Below are 17651 nucleotides of genomic sequence, written 5' to 3'. Positions count from 1 at the left end.
TATATTTTCGAGGTTTTGTACATTTGATTATTTCCCCTTTTTCAGTTTAAAATTAGACCAACTTTCTGGCCATGGAAATATTGTTTAATTATAAAAAGTAGCTTGTTGTTTTATATTTGGAGTTGGTCATAAAAAGAATTATTTTTTAAATGTCAATTTCATTTGACATGCATATATCTATGGCATATGACGGACTTTGTCAAAATAGTGAAATTGCTCTTTTTGTGCGAAAGCTCATCCATAGTTTTTGAATTATATTTATAAATATTTACACAAAAATGTCTTTACTCTTTTATTTGCTACAGGGTATGTTGTCTATGACAGTTAAATAGCCTTTTAATTTGGATAAGGGTTTTTCTATTTATATTTTTTGATACTGAAATTTAAAAAAAAATGATATTTTCATGTGTTTGCATGTTTGGATAATCAACCCCTTAGAATAAGTTTCTGGACATAACAACATTTTGATTAATTGTGAAAAGTAACTAGTTGTGTTGTATTTAAATGAGGAATCAATAAAACTGTGATATAATTCTTTTTTTTATTATTTATTTTAGATTAAATTTGGCATATTTGGCATATTTGCCAATTTTTAGAAGAATTTTCCGCCAACATATGCCAAAGCAAGTGATTTTATTGCCATGGAAAATTTGATAAAAATCTATTTTACTTTTGGATGTAACAAAGCATATTCTACCAACATTCAAAGCTTTAAAAACATATTGAAAATATTAATAAACTAACCTTGAGTTTTTAACTTGGTTATGTCCTTGCAATATTGGAATTTATAGATTGCTTAAGTACTGTATTTATTTGTCAAAATCATGCGATTGCTTCATCTCGTGAAACGTAAAAATAGGTTATCTAAACGTCAATAATATGTTATTTTTTTTTTACATCCGTTAAGTAATATGAACCACTCATCCTCTTCTAAATACATTTTATATCCGTAAAAATATTACCAGTGTGCATCTTAACTGTACTGCGATGTGATGTCCATTTAAGTGTATTTTGTTAATATTCCGTAATATTGAGGCAGTATTGTTTAGAAATGTTTAATTAGCTTTGGGATTGTTATTGCTTTATAAATCACACTGTCTTGTAGAGTTGGTATTTTTCATTACGTTCTCTAACACTTGATGACAAATATACATAGTAACTGAGCAGCTATGTTAAGGCTTCCCGAAGCTTTTAAACGCGCTCAAAACATAATATGTCATTGCGAGATCGCATTGCATGAAAAGTTGCGTTTAATATAATTTAATAAATTTGTTTACTTAATTAAATTTCTTGTTTTGAATTTAATTTATGTATAACGTTACATTATATATAAAATATATTGTGATATAATTTACTACATTTTTCAAATAAGTATAATCAGATTTAATGCAAAAAACATCGAGAGTAATATAGTTTAATAGAAGAAATTATACGTTTCATTTAAGAAAATCGACATGTAAAAGTAAATCCGCTTATACTTTAAGTTTAAGTATGTTTTTGGTATTTTATATATGTGATAAATAATGTGTCAATAATTTTTTTTTATTTTTTAAAGAATAAATATTGTTTACATATTTATTATTGCAAAAAGACAAAAACATTTACATTAAAGCATCCTATATATATATCGCTTTTGTTTGGCTTTTTATTAACTCTGAAATAATTTAATATTGACAATGTATATTATTAGTACGGTAGTACTAGATCTAGATTTGTCGAAAAAAAAATGTATTATGAAACTGGACCAAATTGTTCTGTTTACTTTGATGCTGTTTATTCTAAAACCTACTCGATCCCGTTTGGTAGCCAAAATTGTCCAGTTTCAAAGGATCATCTCTCTCTCTCTCTCTCTCTCTCTCAGCCTTTACTTAACGCATTGCATAAAATATTAATTCAATCAGATCTTTGAACGTACAAAAATTAATTTGAGAATGACGCAAGACTTACTACTTATTCAAGTATTCTGGCGATAGACCACTGTCATCAAAAATATTGGTAGAACATACTTTAAAAACAGGTGCCCCACCCTGAATTTTTAACCATTTTATTATGAACCAAATGAATAAAGATATTTGAATTTTTGATATAACGTTTGATTCAGGAGAATATCATGAGAGAGAGAGAGAGAGAGATTTAATTCGAAAGAGATTTTACTTTATACTGTGATCGCTGCTGTATTTGCAAATATCGAATTTTGTAAAAATTGGACTGTGCTACACTCTTAATAATCATAGATTGTTATTTACTATTGTATTTATCTATAAATGCTCATATATTTAAAATTCTTAAAGACGACTTAAATCTAATTTACTTAACATATCTAATTAAATATTAGGAAAAAAATCATCAATATGTCATTTACACCTCAGGCTCAGTTTTTCTTATAATAGAGTTATCCGCCCTTCCAAAAAATTTAAATCAAAATCTTTTTTTTAAATTTTCTTTCCTTTTAAAATTTGAGAAATAATAATAAAAAAAATCAAATAGGCCTATCTAATATAAAATGATTTTTCCCTCTACGCGCACGCGATACATAATTATAAATTAGCCAATCAAAATCAGGCAGCAGCATCGTTCTTAAATGAAAATGGTGTCGTCATGCAGCCTTCAATATCTTATTTATTCAAATCTGGACTATATAACAAAACAATAATTATGGACTCTTATGGTGTTGAATATAGTTTTTTAATCACCAGAAAAATATCAATATTGACCTCGGCTTCGTCTCAGTCAATATTGATATTTTTCTGGTGAGTGGTGAATAACAAACCACTTTAAACACCAAAAGAGTCCATAATTGTATAATATTTAATACATCTGGTGAATGATGGTATCATTTATATAAAAATACTTTAATTTAATCATGTAATTTTTTATTTGATTTGCAAGTCAAAAATTCAAACATTGCTCATATGATGATAGTGGAAGAAAAGAATTGTTAACTTCTGAAAGAGATCAACCAAGTGCAAAATTCAAAAAAGACTTGGACACAGAGCTCAAAATTTTTTATCATTATATTTTTTCATTGTTAATGTCTAGAATTAAATAAATGCAAATGTTAATTTGCTCACAGTCAATAAAGGGTATATGTTACTCTAGCTGTGGGTTTACTTTACAACCTTGGATATTTGATATATGTGTGATTGTAATCTCAAGTTTTGAAAAAGAATCTTAATAATCATTTATTAGATAGTGTATTTTACTAAAGATTTCAGACATTCGTAACTTTTGCTAATTTTTGCTGCAATGTCATATTTTAGGTGCAATACACATATACTTTCAATCCATACAAGACGAAGAAACGCCGATTGGAAAAGCTGATTCCATTAAAGCAAAGAATGGTGATGTACCAAAGAAAGTGGCGTTCTGATGAATGTTAAAAAGTATTCGAAGAACTAGACACCAAAAGTGCCACTCACAAATCAAAGCTGTCTAAAAGGCAGAGCATCAGAAGAATTAGGATAAATAAGGAATCCAAAAGAGACAAACTTGATGATGTAGCGATTGAACAGAAATGGGCTATTAGAGATCAAATATCTGAGTTGCTACTGTTTTGCATAATTGTGATGCTTTTTTTTACTTAACTTGAATTGACACATTCAAATGTTATATAAGAAAAATATACCTAGTGTTGTATTCTTGACAGTTAAAGTGTTTTCTGATGCTTGATTACAGATTAAAACTCAGTCATATTTTTTATTGTTTGAAGATCGATTCGCATATTTTGCATAGTACACATGCACATACATTTTTAATCTTGATTTATAAATTACATTTATGTACAAGTTTGACTTAAATAATTAGTGTATGGACAATTATTGTGAAAAGAAATAGGAGACAATGCAAGGGTAGTCTGAAAGAGCTTTGCTGGCAGTAAGTTGCAGATCTTGATACCCAAGTAAGAGAAAGGTGGTGTCTAAGACCGATCCTTTTGCTGTTGCTTGTGGGCGAGTGAGGCTTCTCTGTCAGTGGCTTAGTTTGTCTTAGATGTAAAAATAGACTAAACAGACCAGATAAAGACATTTCTGAGTAAATAGGGTAAATAGTGATTTTAATGTATATTATATTGCAAGAGTAAGAAATTAATTTGTTTCCTTTCATTTGAAGTAAAGAGTTTAAGACCAGAATTTTTTGCATTAAGATTAAAGAGTAAGGCTAAAAAAATTTGTAACATGTACTTGCATGTACATATGTTTATACAGACCTTTTTATATGTACGTTTCGGAGCTTATTCGTGAAATTTTACGGCAAAGACTAGAAGATTATTTACTGAAAATATCGGTATCAAAATGTCTTATGTTCCAATGTAAAATTGATTTGATGAGGATATGCTATGTTTCAATCCACAAGCGATAAACCTGATGATGTAGCGATTGAACAGAAATGGGCTATTAGAGATAAATTATCAGCTGTTATTTGTTTTGTGTAATTGTGATGCTTTTTCCTTAATTTGAATTCACATAACCATGATATAAAAGAAGTTTTCTTGATGGTGTATTTTTCACAGTCAACATAAAATGTTTACTGTACTCGGTTAATGATTGAAAAGCTGTCATATTTTTTTATTGTTTGCAGATCAACTGGCTTATTGTGTAGCACACATGCCAAACATTCTTAATCTTCGACTTATTTCCATGTTTTTACAAGTTAGTGCATGGATATTTATTGTGACAATAATTAGGAGACAAAGCAAGGGTAGTCTGAAAGAGCTTTGCTGGCAGTAAGTTGCAGATCTTGATACCCAAGTAAGAGAAAGGTGGTGTCTAAGACCGATCCTTTTGCTGTTGCTTGTGGGTGAGTGAGGCTTCTCTGTCAGTGGCTTAGTTTGTCTTAGATGTACATGTAAGAAATAGACTAAGAGGATGTTTCTTGTAAGAAAAAGAATGGGCAATTTTTTTTCCTTTTATGAAAAGTATGAGTTAAAGAATTCTTATTGTGTGTACATATACATGTACTAATGCATAATAATTTGTACAGACATATGCCAGATCTTGTTTCTGGACTTATTAGGCATAGACTAGAAGAATATTTACTGAAAAGTAATTTTATGTTTCATTTTCGAATTCCAATCTGAAATTGCTTTTAATAGGATATATGTAGTTTTTAATGTAGTAATCTTGTACCTGTGTACCTGTTTTGTTTATTGACTGTTTTGTTTATTGACATTCTTAAAAAAGAAACAGCAAAGGATGTTCAATGTTATAAATGTACCATTCCTCTAGATCTTGATACACAATCATTTGCTGTTTGCCTTGCAATGTTTGTGTCAATTAAATAAATGAATTCCTTTATATATTCCAAAATTTTTAATCATTTGTCTTCAAAATGTTTACTGATTTGTCTGGTCATAATGTACTTTTCTCTTCTGCCCAAGCACTTTTCAATAATGGAAAACATTAGAATTTTTTTTTGAAATCACATGTATTAAGTGTAGTTTTAGTATAATTTACAAACCCATGCAGTAGTTTTATAGGGGCAGTTTCAATTGTAGATTTTGGATTCTTTTAGAGTCCAGATAGACTGCATTTTTGACCTATTGTTCTGATTTGTTGCCAATAGATTTAAATTTTACATACAATTCTATTTTTTTAATTATTGTTATTGATTTGTTTGGACATGAATTATTTGGTGACCCATTTTTGTCAGGGTAATTTAAAACTTGAATTCCATTTATTAATAAAAGTGTTTTGTAGAATTCAAAATTCTGTCATTTACTTCAGTATTTTTAGTACTTACTACTAGTATGTAAAAATTTAAATAAAAGCATTAATTTGACATTGTAAATTTTTAAATTTTAAATTCTGTCATTTAGGCATACATTCTGAAATATTTTATACTTTGTTAGAATTCATTGTTTGTACACCATTGAGATAACATGTGATAAAATTGAATGAGAAGTGGATTTGTGTGTGATTGTAAAATAATTGCAGAAAACACAATTATAAAGCCAGACATATATATATATATATAGTAAAGAAGAATCGTGAATGATGAAATAATTATATTAAATTTTATCTAAAACAACCATAAATCTTTATGATATTGGCAGGTTTAATCCATATATTTTCACCACATATACAAGAGGTATAATATTAGTTTATGAAAGAGTAAAATTTGAACGTATTAGTAAGTTTACGATTTTCCGTATATAATTCAGTTTTGGGATGTATTACAAGGTAAAGTGTGAATTAAACAAGAACAAATAATGAGGTAAAACTCTACATTAAATTTTATTAACCAAACAATATAATATAAACATAAAACTTTATTTTATGTGCATGTTTAATAATAATTATACATTTTACATACTAAAGGTATAACATTTGTTTACGGAAGACTTAAATCTGAATGTATTAGTAAGTTTACAATTTTCCAAACTTTATTAAATTTGTTCTTTTAATTTTCTATTAAACTCGTATTAAATGCTTATTATTTTCTAACGTTTACGATCCCACAATATGCTATACTATGCAGTTAAACATTAAATAACCGCAGCATTTAAATTGCATTTAAGGTAAAAGTAAACCCGACATTTCATGCGGTGGATCTTTTTTTGTTTTAATTTATAAGTATTGAACTATATTAAATACATGGTTACTGTCTTGAAATATAATCGATATTTGGGCGAGGGTAAGAAAACGTGATAGAGGGCGAGGCTTGCCGAGCCCTCTATCACGTTTTCGACCCAAGCCCAAATATCGCTTATATTTCAAGACAGTCTCCATGTATTTTGTTTATCCTGCAACACATTTTTATAGGACCTTCAAAACGAGCTGTTTTCAACCGATTTAGGTACATCTCTGCAGTTGAAACTAAGACGCCATGGCGTAAACATTGCAATATTCATGACGTCACAATGCTTTTAGAACATCGGAATACATACACGAGGCTTTATTAGGGCATTGACCGAATAAAGCTTTGGTTTATTAGATTACCTTTATTAGATCAATACAAGGAGTAGTATTTCTGCGTGTGACCGCACACAAAATTACATTCATATCAATTCCATAGTTGGTAAAGTAGAAAAACACAGCAAATGTAAATATTTTTGCTAATTTGTTGTTTTTTGTGAAAATTATGTAATGACAATGTCGATAGTGTTGGAAATCTTTCCAGTTCACAGTGTAACAATGTAAACGTGATGGGACTTTTTAACCATACACAGAGACGTAAGCATAGTCATGGTCTTAGAATAAACCTTTAATACACGATGTCTCTTTTGATTCATTACTACCTTACGTAAATCAACAGTTAGTTCTACATCATATTCGCACCAAATTTTATACTTTTTTCATAGTAATTGTTAGGCCATTATTTACAAACTAAATTGTCGACGAATTTACCGTAATTTCCTGATCATGACAAGGAGCACACGAAGGATGTGACCGCTCGGCAGGGGATGCTCACTCCTCCATGGCACCTGATCCCACCTCTGATGTTTTGGAGTTCCGTGTTTGCTCTGCTCCTATTTTGTAATTGTCACAATCAAAATTTAATCCCGATTATTGTTTTATTTATGTTTATGATTTTTTTTTAATTATTTTTCCTTTACGGGACCTCTTTATTCTGTTACCTGTAATGAACCTCAAATTTAGAAATTGCAGGCATTGGTCAGTTACAGCCTATTGTATTTAGAGTATTTAAATCGCTGCATTGCTGACCAGATAGCCGGGGTCCACGTTTTCATACTTTTTACATGCTTGACGTACAATCCAAGATGTGTAGATAGGTAGTTTTTACAACGGTAACCATTTCTCCATGAGGGGTAAGTTAAATTTTCTTATTATTTAGTGTTTTGATATTGCATTAAGATTTGTTAACTTTGCAAGAAAACGGGTTAAGTAATGTTTTTGTTACTGTTTACGTATACACGTTTTGCTGAGTAGAGTTACTCATGCGTGTAATGTTCTGGTTTTGTGCATGTACTAAGTTATGTACGCACGCAATGTATTTTGGGTTTTTTTTTGCCGCTTATACAGTCGGTGTCGTGGGTTTAGTTGTTAAAACCACTTGTGTTAAGAAATTGTGTATTCTTAACGCTGTCTACATATATAACAGTGTTTGGTTAGATTTACTGTTTGTACGGTGTGCCATTTGTGCAATGATAGTCAATGGTGACTAGTCTTTTTTTAAAGGTATACGTAACCTGTGACTTAAAAATGTTATTTAATTTAAAGGTTCCTGATAAAATCCTGATAATATCTAGTCATGTGTGTGTTGGCAATGACGTTCAACAGACCGGAGACCCACTGGGAGCCAGTTGGCGGGAGTCCGTCGTGAAACGGGGCGTGTCTGGACGTATGCGTGGTTGTGAGCAAACACCAGGATGACGTGGATTGAAAGAGACTTTTAAGATATACATATTGTAAATTATAACTGTATAAATATGGTGTAAATATTGTTAATACTGATTTTATTTATATATAAAAAAAAATGTAAATAGAAAAAAAAATCTTGTTGTGTCTGACTGAACAGAACACGACGGCTGTCGTGACAGTAATATATACCAGTTAGAATTCTCAGTGTTATTTCAAAATTTTTAGAGAGACCTGTTTATATGCAACTTGCAAAATACCTGATTGTAATAATATTTTATACGAGTTCCAATCTGGCTTTAGAAGTAAGTACTCCACTGAGTCTTGTTTGGTACATTTATTTGATCTCATTAGAGATAATACTGCAAAGGGATTATATACTGGAATGGTTTTGCTTGATCTGCAAAAGGCATTTGACAAAGTAGATCATGATATACTTTGTAAAAAACTCAAAACAATTGTTGTTCAATCTGTAGCTTGGTTTTTATCTTATTTGTCTGAAAGAAAAAAGTAATTTCATCAGATGCTAGTATTATTACATGTGGTGTACCTCAGGGCAGCATTCTAGGTCCTTAATTATTTTTGATATACGTCAATGACATGGTAACTTGTGTTGACGCATATTGGAAACTTATTTTATACGCTGATGACAGTGCTATTTTATTTGCACATAAAGATCCTGATTTTATATCTGAAAAGCTTAATATATGCATTTGTGGTATCTCTCTATGATATAAACATACAGAGAGCAAATATCTTCATACATATATGAAGTTTTTCGAAGGTCATAGGTCATTACGTGACCTAATCACACAGCGCAGTAATATCTACGTAAAAAGACTTAGAGCAATATAGCATGTTTTTCATGCATAAAAATGTACAAAATACGCAAGTAAAATAATAATCATTTCATTTACAATGTAAACGAGTATCTAATACAGTTCTTGATCGATTTTACATAGAGAATAGAAAACCACATGTTATAAGTCTCATGTCTGAGCTGCACAGTCCAAACGTTTACCCCTATTTTTCTTGTAGACCTCTGAATGCTATAATTGGAGTTAACGAACAGCAACCAATCTCAAAGGTCATTTAAAGCATTTAAAGTCGGGAACAGAAAAAAAACACGGAATTCTAAAAACAAAATTTGGATTAGGTGCATGAAAAAATTGAGGAGAAATCATTTCTCATTGATTCGGCGATATCAATCTCGGTTTGAATTGATGAAACCGTATCTTTTCGTACAGGAATACCTAATCACTAGTAGGAAAAATTTTAGCAGAATTCAAAATTAATTAAATCATGTAGGCAAAAAGGTTACAATTAGACTCTATAGCCCATTAACGCTCATTGAATACGGCGTCATATTTTTTATAAATCACCATACTATCAAAATATTTATAGCTACTTAAATATTTCTGTTTAAGGCGCAATTGAATCACAGATGTGAAGAGACCATAGGGAGCAATTAAAGAGGAGCATGAGACCAACAGGTTCGAAAACTGGTTACATCAATATTTAGTTCGTACTTTTTAGCCTCGTAGAGTTTAAGGCCATTTGCTAAAAACATACTCTTTATCGAAATTCTTGTAAATAGGTACAAAATCAATATTTAACAAGTAAGATGAAAAAGCTTAGCCACATAAGGTCTTTTTTCAGGTTTTTTTTTTAAATAATGTATTATAAAGTGATATAATTATTTACATTTATGAAAGAAACGGGAAAAGGTGACAATTTTGAACATCACTGAAAATCAGCAATCTCTTGATATTTAAGGAATTGGATATTTTCATCATTTTTAGCAAATTTAAGCCAAAAAGGCAATAAATATTTGTAGCTGGTACCCTTTATGGCGATTAATACTAATCTGAGATGTTGTCATGTTAAAAACATTTGCCATAGAATGAAATGACAAATCTATATGCATAGCCTATTAATTAAATACATATAGTTCCTGTAAAACTTACATTCAATTGATTCCCCAGTCCTTTTAATAGTACTTTAATTAGTTCTTGTTAAACTTTTTTTTTACATTATACATTATTTATGGCTGTTCCACTATATCTGCAAGCTTTATTTAGGTAAAATTTATACATTAATAGCTGCTTTTTAAATCAATTATGTTTATTGAAATTTAGCATTGCGATTTTCAACTAAAAGTTTGAATTAATTTTAAATATAGATGTGTTAAATTTACAATTCAACTCTTGAAATAAAGACAGAAAAACAGGAATACTTTTTTTTTTTCATTTCAGATTCCTTCCGTTAAAAATAAAACAAAAAAATAAACATATTTAGAATCGGTGAAAAATATAATAAACTTATCCTAGAAACTGATGAATGAATGTCAGTCGACAATAAACGCTTCTTGCTTCTTACAAAAATAACACAAATTATAGAATGCAGTTTCATTTTTAACACCCCTAATCTATATGTGTCCTATTATTTCCTGCGTTGTTCTGAATGGAATGAAATATGAATATAATCAACAGTATTCAAGCTCAAAATGCATTTAGACAATACAAATCGCGAGCAGAACAAACACGGACCTCTAAAACATCAGATTGAGATCAGGTGCCATGGATGAGCGAGCATCCCTTGCCGACCGGTCACACCCATATACTCCCTGTCACGATCGGGGAAAAAGGAAATATCCGTCGACAATTGAGTGTGTAAATAACAGCCTTACAATTATATTGAAAAAAGTCAGTCAGTATTTGACTTATTGATGGATTGTATTTGCTGACATGGTCATTGTAACGACCATAAAACTTGCAAAATGATGACATCAAAGGAGACTCGCAGCAATGTTCAGGCTTCCCGAACCTTTAAATGCATTCAAAACATAACACTGCTTTGCAAATTCGGTTTTGATCTTAAATTGCATGTTATGTACTTAAGTACGGCCAATTTATATAAAGGGTTCTCTTAGCTATATACAAACATATTTGTTATGATATCACATGCCTTTGTTGATCACGTGACGGTCATTTATAATTTTTAAAGTGTTTCACATTAGTTGCTTCAGCGCAGCTGATTAACACAATTATTATTAACTTTTTGTCCTATAAATAAACTCGTCGGATCCTTGTGAATCCGAAGTGTGCTTGGAAAAAGTTATACTATTTTTCTGTTACCAAATAATTCACAATTAATTCAAGATGCCGACAAAATTGAGAGTATATTCCACTCAATGTCGTCATCTGTATTAAAACAAAGGCATCATATTTTTCCCAAGCAAGATTCAAATAGAATGGAAATTCCAGTGACAGATTTCCACATAAGATCTCAAATAAATCCTCATTAATCACCTCCGCCAGGCTCTTTTATTATACATTCTCCCTCTGTCCACGGATATAAAAAAGGGTAAATGTCAAACTTGTTTTTTTTTTTTTTTTTTTTTTTTTTTTTTTTTTGTATATATTTTGAACATGCTGACTTTTAAACAAGAATAGTAAAAGTTATCTGAAATATTCGGATATAAAAGATTTAAAAAAAAAATTAAACACGTTCATTTTACACTCGCTTTCTGACACTTTATATGCAGATTGAAACAAGGTGTAAAGTTTATGACACTTTTCCCATCATAACAGTTCAAGTTTGCAGTATTTTCAATTATGACGTCATACATTTGTAGTTCAGAGAAGTGAAGGCACAGACTACACTGCAATATTCTCTGGGAAGCCTTAACGTACCTGGGTTGTTTATATCTTTATTTCATCAACTTGTTTTTCAATAGCATGCCTCGTTTTAGAAATTGTTCATAAGCAGAGCATGCTCTTGCATACCTTTTTTACTGTAAAATTTGTATTTTGAATTGTTGTAGAACCAACTGATTTTAAGAATAAAGATTATTTATTTATTTCTTTACGATGTACCCACACTCCTCTCAGTATACATATATTATTCAAGTTATATGCATGAGATACGTGTATACTCATAGCTCATTTCCCTCTGCTATGATTTTAAATCTATCGATATTATTTTCATAATAAAATTTTGTTGTGGTTAATGGCAACCTACCTTCAAAGCGGGGATAAGATATAATCTTGATATTGCCAACTGAATTGCCTCAGCACATTTATAATATCAGCACACCTCTAATGTGATTTGACAGGTATGTCAATCAATAAATATAATTACGTATTAAAAATTATGTTCTACTTTTTAAAAGACTAAAATGTGCGTTTCGCTCGGTAAGGTTTGACCTGAGGTTTCTTGGATTTGTTGGCTGCCGCTTGTTCCATTGAACAAGTAGGTACTGGATTTACTCTTTAATTTTGTTTTCTCTAACCACTAAAACTTTTTTCGGCAAGTTCACTAATTTTGACGAAACTTTGCTTATTGCTAAAGCATGACACCAAAACATATTAAAAACAAGATATGAATGCTTTGTGTTTTGGTGGCCATGGTCAAAACTGAGGATTTTAGCGAATTTAAATCTTTATTGAGCCTTAATAAAGACTAAGGGAACCACATTAATCACCCTCATAACAGCAGTGCAACTCTGTCACTTCATTTTCCGAATGAAGAGACATGTAATGAAATATAATAGCATTTATTAATTTAAAGAATAGATGCGCTTATTTTATTAGGAAAATTTAGTTTCTGCTATTTGTGTTGGGTTAGCTAGAATTAATTAGATCGGGATCGGAATATCTCAAATTCCTCCTCTTTGACCTGGATCCAAAAATGAAAGGTACACGAATTTTGTAGCAGATAAAATTTAAAAAAAAAATATACTTTCAATCACAGTTTTTCTTTCAACTAATGCTATAATTCATTGTGCTGCTGCTGCTTAAAACAAACTTATTCACTTTGAAAATGTGTGCTGCTTTCAACAAATTCATGAACTGGTCTGCTTTGCTTGCTTAAAACAAACTCAGTTACTGTGCAAAATGTGTACTGCTTTCAACAAACTCATGCATTGCTTTGCTTGCTAAAATATGTTGAGAAACATTCGTGGTTAACCCGGAACAATAACTCTAGTAACATACATGAAAAGTTTATGTAAAATACATAAAATATAATTGTAAAGTTAATTACCGTTCGCGGTATAACCGGAACGGTCATATGTATGCTTATTAATAGTATATGTACATGCTTTCATGTTGTTTGCTGCTGCTGCTTGTTGTTATTTGGGGTCGCCCTTTATGCTTGGCGACCCCTTGCTGCTTTTAAAAATGCCACGACCAACAATCGCCAATATCATAATAAACATGTTTATAATCATGTTTTATTATTTTCCTCTATATAAATAATAGATTTCCAAATTTTGCAAAGATATTCATTACATGTAATATCTTCTTACAACTGAAAAATGAAATATGGGTCAGATTTTTCATTTCACCTAACTTTTCTATTATTTCTGGTTGCTTGTAATAGTTTAAAACCACATTTGTAATTTCCAATCGTTAAGTTCAGAAAATTCCAACATTTCTTCTATTTAATGGAGTCTCTACCCTACAAGTTTTAATTAGCCACTCTACATTACAGATGCTAAAGGACATAATATACTCAATGATGACATGTTTTGATAATAAAAACTTTTTTCCTGCATCTAACATTTTCATGCACTTCGAATTGTTTTCTTCATATGAACGCATCATAAAGACTAGTGAACATTTGACTCCCTAATGAACATTTACTCATCCCTAACAAAAAAATACTGAAGTTAACAATAATTTACTATAGTTAACTATAGTAAATCAAAGTGTCAAAGTGATCACTGTAGTAAATCAAAGTTTTCTAAGTGATCACTATAGTGTCAAAGTGTTCACTATAGAAAATCAATGTTTTCAACGTGATCACTATAGTGTCATATTTATCACTTTAGTAAATCAAAGTGTCAAAGTTTTCACTATAGTAAATGAAAGTGTCAAAGTTATCACTATAGTATATCAAAGTTTTCATAGTTTTTTTTTTGTTAGGGATAACATGCACAACTGGCATACAAACTTTATTTATATATTTTTATAAACATTCGTGACAGGATGTGTAAATGCAGAAAATTTAAGATAACATTTCATAATGCATTAGGAGAGTTGAAAAATGCAAAGTGATCTGTGAAAGTTTAAAAAATCCCAATATAAGTCTTAAAATAATTCAATTTTTGAACACTTCTTGTTTAAGGGTATACCATTTTCTTGAGTTTACAAACAGATAATTCAACCCTTCTGCCTTACATAATTAGAAATTGTTAGCATTAATAAGTTGTATAAAAACATAAATGCCAAGGTCGGGTTCAAACAAATTTTATTAAAATTTTACTTTGAAATTTCAGAAACAAAATTAACTATTGAATAATTTTTCCGGACTGTTTTTACATGACATAGACCTCTGTACATCATTTGAGCATGATGCTTGATTATAGTTTTTTGTTCATTACGCTTTTTGATAGCTGTTGTTAAAACTTAAATGCCATATTTATTCGTTTTTCGCTATTTATATTTACTTTAAGATTGAAAGTTTTTTACCGTTTTAGAATTTCACCACTGAAAAAACAAATCAATTCACATCAATTATTTTCAATCAATTACAAATAAGAGGAAAAGCATACTCTAATGAAGGCAGTTATAAAATACTTTTATTAAGAGACAAGATAACTTTGTTTTGAATATGTTTAGAGGATTTTTTTTTACGTAGAATTAAAAATTTAGCTGAAATTGAAAATATTTCTCAAATCAAATAAAATAAAGATAGAACATCAGGATTATATATTTTGGTCGATGTGATCGATATACAGACGCGAATAAACTGCTTCTAGAAATATACGTGTTTTCCAGCCAGCCAAAACTGGTTACCTATGATCTTTTCCGACTACAGTTTACTTTGCTAGAGTTGATAGTGCTAAAGATACTTTAAACACAAAACAGGTAGATAAATCTTGTAAAAGCTAAAACCATTGTTGACAATCCGAAATGATAACAAAGTTTGTCAGGACTTGGTCTTTAGCTGAGTACTTTTTTTCTGTTCATAAAATTTTGGTTCATATAATCCCTTAACAGAAGTTTCGGACTAAGATTCCCAGAAAGTTGTGTTTTCATAATTTCAACTGATTGTACAAAGCTTAAGCTAAGAGAAACTACCATGGATTTTACTACTGATCATCATAAGAGTCATTATAATTAGTCTAGTACACTAAATCAGATGTTTATGTCAGAGTGAAGTGATTCAGGTCAGAATAAAAGTTTCACTCGAATTTGAAAAAAAGCGCCAGTTTACGAATATTAAAATCACTGGTGATAATCCAATTTCATCCCACACGAATAAATATTATACTCTTAACATGCATTCTCTGTAAGAACCAAAAAATTTACTATAGGGCTGGAAACGACATCTCTCCGATTTTGATGAAATTTGCACCACAGGTGCATCTTGGCACAAAACTAGCAAATATGGTATTAGAAGTTTGACACGTGCACCCGGTTGCCATGGAGACGGATCCATTGAATTTGGCCATTTTTGGCCTTTTTTGACCAAATAAAAACATGAAAATTGAGGAAATGTAAATGCATTTTCATATTTATGTAGTGAACTCAAACATAAATCATTGTATCATAAGAAAACATCAACTTTTAAGGTATACAGGGCATATAATCAGTTATTCCAGAATTATTCCCACTCTAAGAAAAAGGTCCTGTAAAATGACATTGTTTCTGAAAATGTGAAAAATGGGAAATTTGGTTTTTTTGAGAACTTTAAGGTTAAATAAAAAAAATTGTCTACGGAAATTTTTCAAATCTTATGTGTGATTTTATACTTCAGAATTAGGAGTGACACCTCATGAAAAAATTGGAGTGGGATCTCAATACTATTTTTAGTAACATGTATCTATAAATAGACATATTTCAGAAAAATTTAAAAAATCAATTTGGGCAGAGTTTAAGATGCCATTGTTAGGTATTTAGGAAATATACTGTAAAAGTCAATATGTTAATGACAGAAACTGGACACCAATAACTACTATGCATATTATTTGAAGGGAGTTCCGTTTTCTATTTATAGCTTCAAATGCCTTAAAATAGACATGTCTCATAATATGTGTAAAAATGACTATTTTCTATCATTTAGAAGCTCCACTAAAACATAAGTGATAAACTTACTGCTCTCACCAATATTTCATCAATTAGAACAAGGGATAATACAGCAACTCACACATTACTGTGGATAGGCTCTCATTTCTATAAATAGTACAAATGTCTAAAATTAGACGCATGGGAAATTAACGACGAAATGTAAATTTTTGCACTATTTCTCACATTAGAGATGAACAATTTGCATACTAACTGTCATTAACTGTAACTGACATAATGTGACTGATAAGTACAGGAGAGCATTAACTGAAATGCAGAATAATAAGTGGAGGTTTCCATTTCTATTTAAAGTAACAATTGTTTAAAAATAGACATTCTACAAATTATCAAGAAAATGTAGAATTTTGCACTATTTTCTCACATTAGGGATGGACAATTTACAGACAAACTGCTATTAACTGTTAATAACATAAGGGGAACAACAAGTACAAGAAAGCATTAACTGAAATACAGAATAACAAGCGGAGGTTTCCATTTCTATTTATAGTAACAAACGTTTTATAATTATTGAAGAAATGTAGAATTTTGCACTGTTTCTCAAATTAGGGATGGACAAGTTGCAGACTAACTGCTATTTACTGTTATTGACATCAGGTGACCGACAAGTACAAGAGAGCATTAACTGAAATGCAGAATAATCAGTGGAGGTTTCAATTTCTATTTATAGCAACACACGTCTAAAAATAGACAAATTGCAAATAATCAAGGGAATATAGATTTTCGCACAATAGGGATGGATATTTCGCCGATTAACTATTATTAACTTTTATTGACAAAAGATGAATGACGAACAGGAAAGCATTTACTGAAATGCAGAATAATCAGCGGAGGATAGGATTTCTATTTATAGCAACATACGTGTATGTCTAAAATTCGACATATTGCAAATAATCAAGGAAATATAGATCTTTACCCTATTTCTAATATAAGGAATGCTCAATTTGCAGACTAACTATTATTAATGTAATGTGACTGACAAGAACAAGAGAGCATTAGCTAAAATGCAAAATAATCTGCGGAGATTATTTCCATTTCTATTTATAACACCAAATACTTAAAAATACATATGTCTCAGCATATGAGAAAAAAAAAAATGAAATTTTCCCCCAATTACAACCTTCTCAAAAATATTTAAAATAACATTGCTCTCCAAAATATGCCATCTTCAAGTACATGTGGTCATACAACACTTCACACATTAATGAGCATAGGCTCTCCATTTTTTATTACAGTAACAATA

The sequence above is a fragment of the Saccostrea echinata genome, unplaced genomic scaffold (assembly GCF_033153115.1).
Source record: "Saccostrea echinata isolate AGI-Se365-2 ecotype Australia unplaced genomic scaffold, CSIRO_AGI_Sech_v1 ptg000017l, whole genome shotgun sequence".
NCBI lineage: Eukaryota > Metazoa > Mollusca > Bivalvia > Ostreida > Ostreidae > Saccostrea > Saccostrea echinata.
Note: the sequence above shows the minus strand (reverse complement) of the source record.